This window comes from Gracilinanus agilis, chromosome 3 (assembly GCF_016433145.1).
Source record: "Gracilinanus agilis isolate LMUSP501 chromosome 3, AgileGrace, whole genome shotgun sequence".
Lineage (NCBI taxonomy): Eukaryota > Metazoa > Chordata > Mammalia > Didelphimorphia > Didelphidae > Gracilinanus > Gracilinanus agilis.
In genome coordinates this window covers 592,138,940-592,141,315 of record NC_058132.1, presented here as the reverse complement: position 1 = coordinate 592,141,315, position 2,376 = coordinate 592,138,940, and the positions used below count along the sequence as shown (strand labels likewise).

At 39.6% G+C, this 2,376-nt stretch overlaps 1 non-coding gene across 1 annotated transcript; it reads left to right on the top strand.

Annotated features, from left to right (window-relative positions):
- The first annotated feature begins 2,057 nt into the window (after window positions 1-2,057).
- LOC123243405 lies at window positions 2,058-2,159 on the top strand. Its single transcript, XR_006505939.1, has one exon. It is a non-coding gene; the product is annotated as a U6 spliceosomal RNA (small nuclear RNA).
- The last annotated feature ends 217 nt before the right edge of the window (window positions 2,160-2,376 follow it).

Sequence of the window (2,376 nt, the reverse complement as noted above, 5' to 3'; positions counted from 1 at the left end):
CCTTCCCTTCCCTTCCCTTCCCTTCCCTTCCCTTCCCTTCCCTTCCCTTCCATCTTAGCATCAGTAATTAAGATAGGAAAGTGGCAAGGGCCAGGCAATCAGAATTAAGTGACTTGTCCAGGATCATCTAATTATGAAGCTTCCTTCCATTTCTGAGTAGTATAGTGGATAGGGTACTGAACCTGGAATCAGAAAGATGAGTTCAAATTATGCCTCATTTACTAACTAGTTGAGTAACCCTGGGAAAGTCTCTTAACCTCTGTTTGCCTTAGTTTCTTTTTCTATGAAATAGGGACAATAATACCATTTACCTTCCAGGTTTGTTGTGAAAATAAAATGAGATAATATTTGTAAAGTATTTTATAAATGTAAAAATGTCATACAAATGCTGTAATTTATTATTATTATAGACCAGTATACCTCTTAGGATTTTCTTTCTAATCTGTTTTTCATTTGCTTTCTTTATTCATAAGTGCTTTTTTGATTGGGTGAGAATTTCTAGCAGACAGTCCTAGAAACCAAAACCATGTTGGAAAAACAATTCTAAGCCACTAAAGACCAGGCAACACCTTGGGACTGATACCTACCTCTGTCTCCCATGGGGTTTGGTCTCTTTTGGGGAAATTGCTGCTCTAGAAAGTCAATAGAAAATCGTTTATGCAATCGCTTCTCCCTTGCCAAAGAGCACAGGTAATAGGATTTCAGAGCCAGAGCTGGAAGGGACCCTTAATTTTACATATGAGGAAACTGAGGCACAGATGGGTTTATGGTCACAGAGCTAGTTAAAGGTCAAATGTAGGTTTTAAACCTAATCCAGAGTCTAGTACTTTTGTACATCTGGGTGTCCTTAGCTTAATCTAAATAGAAAAAGGACCTTGGTAGGTCTGAGGGGCAGAAAAGGGCCCAATAGATGTCCTTTGGTATGGTAATCTGTTTGCTCCAGTCACTAGGACAATAGGGATCAATGTCTCCACTGACAATGGATCACTTTCTATTTCAGGATTCTTGATAATCATTTGAAACTCCAGCACTTCAGGTCATGCTTCCTCCAACTCTTCTCCCTCTCCCCCTCCTCCCCATGGGTGATCTTGGGAAGAAAACAATGTGAAAGTGAAACCTGCCTCTCCTATAACCTTTCCAAAGTCTGAGATGACCTGATGACCTATAGGTCAAAGGTCCACCCAAAGTGAAAGTCTCAGGCATCAATCCTAGAGAAGAATGTGCCACTCTCTGGAATGGGAACTCAGATAGCCAGAACACTCTTACAGTGACTTCCCCCAAAAGCTCTAAATCTTCTTTGGATGGATAGGTAGTGATAGCTGTTAAATTTTAGATGCTTAGACAGACAGATGATACGACAGAAGTGAGTCTAGCTAGAATCAGGAAGACCTAAGTTCAAATTCAGCCTCAAGTACAATATGACCCTGGACAAATCACTTACCTGCCTCAGTTTCCTAATCTGTAAACTTCAAATAATAATAGCAACTCTCAGGATTATTACAATGATGAGATAATATTTGTGAGATGCTTTCTTTACAAGCTTAAAAAATGCTATATAGGGGGCAGCTGGGTAGCTCAGTGGAGTGAGAGTCAGGCCTAGAGATGGGAGGTCCTAGGTTCAAACCCGGCCTCAGCCACTTCCCAGCTGTGTGACCCTGGGCAAGTCACTTGACCCCCATTGCCCACCCTTACCAATCTTCCACCTATGAGACAATACACCGAAGTACAAGGGTTAAAAAAAATGCTATATAAATGCTAGCTGTTAATGGTCAATTCATTTTGGTGTGATGCATAATATTAATTTTGAGGCTATTCATATTTAGTTTACTGGAATAGAAACAATAAAATCAATAGCAATAATAGCCAGCATTTATTTAATGTTTTAAAGTTTATAAAGCTTTTTACAGGTTTATCCCATTTGACCTTTGATCTTGATGGTATCATTAGGATTTTTTTTTTTTTTTGCTGGAGTGAGAGACAGAAGCGGTGAATAGATGCTACTTGGTACCTGGGAACTTCATTCATCAGGACAAGAGAGACCCGTGTCCCCATTAACAATGCTCACCTCCATAGCACATATGCTAAGATTGGAATGGTACAGAGACAATTAGCATGGCTTCAAGGATGACATGCAAATTCACAAAGAGTTCCATATTTTTTGAAAAATGGATCAACTCAAGACCAAGGCAATAATTAATTTGTATCTGAAACTGATATGCTTCTAATGGACTGTCCTTATAAAAAATATACACATTTTCCCCACTGATAGAAAACAACCCGGACATGAAGGTCAGCATTGCAACATCCTTCATTTGTTCTCAAGGGCAGTGTCCATACCTGATCCACAGACAACAAAAACAAACAGTGCCAGCAGCC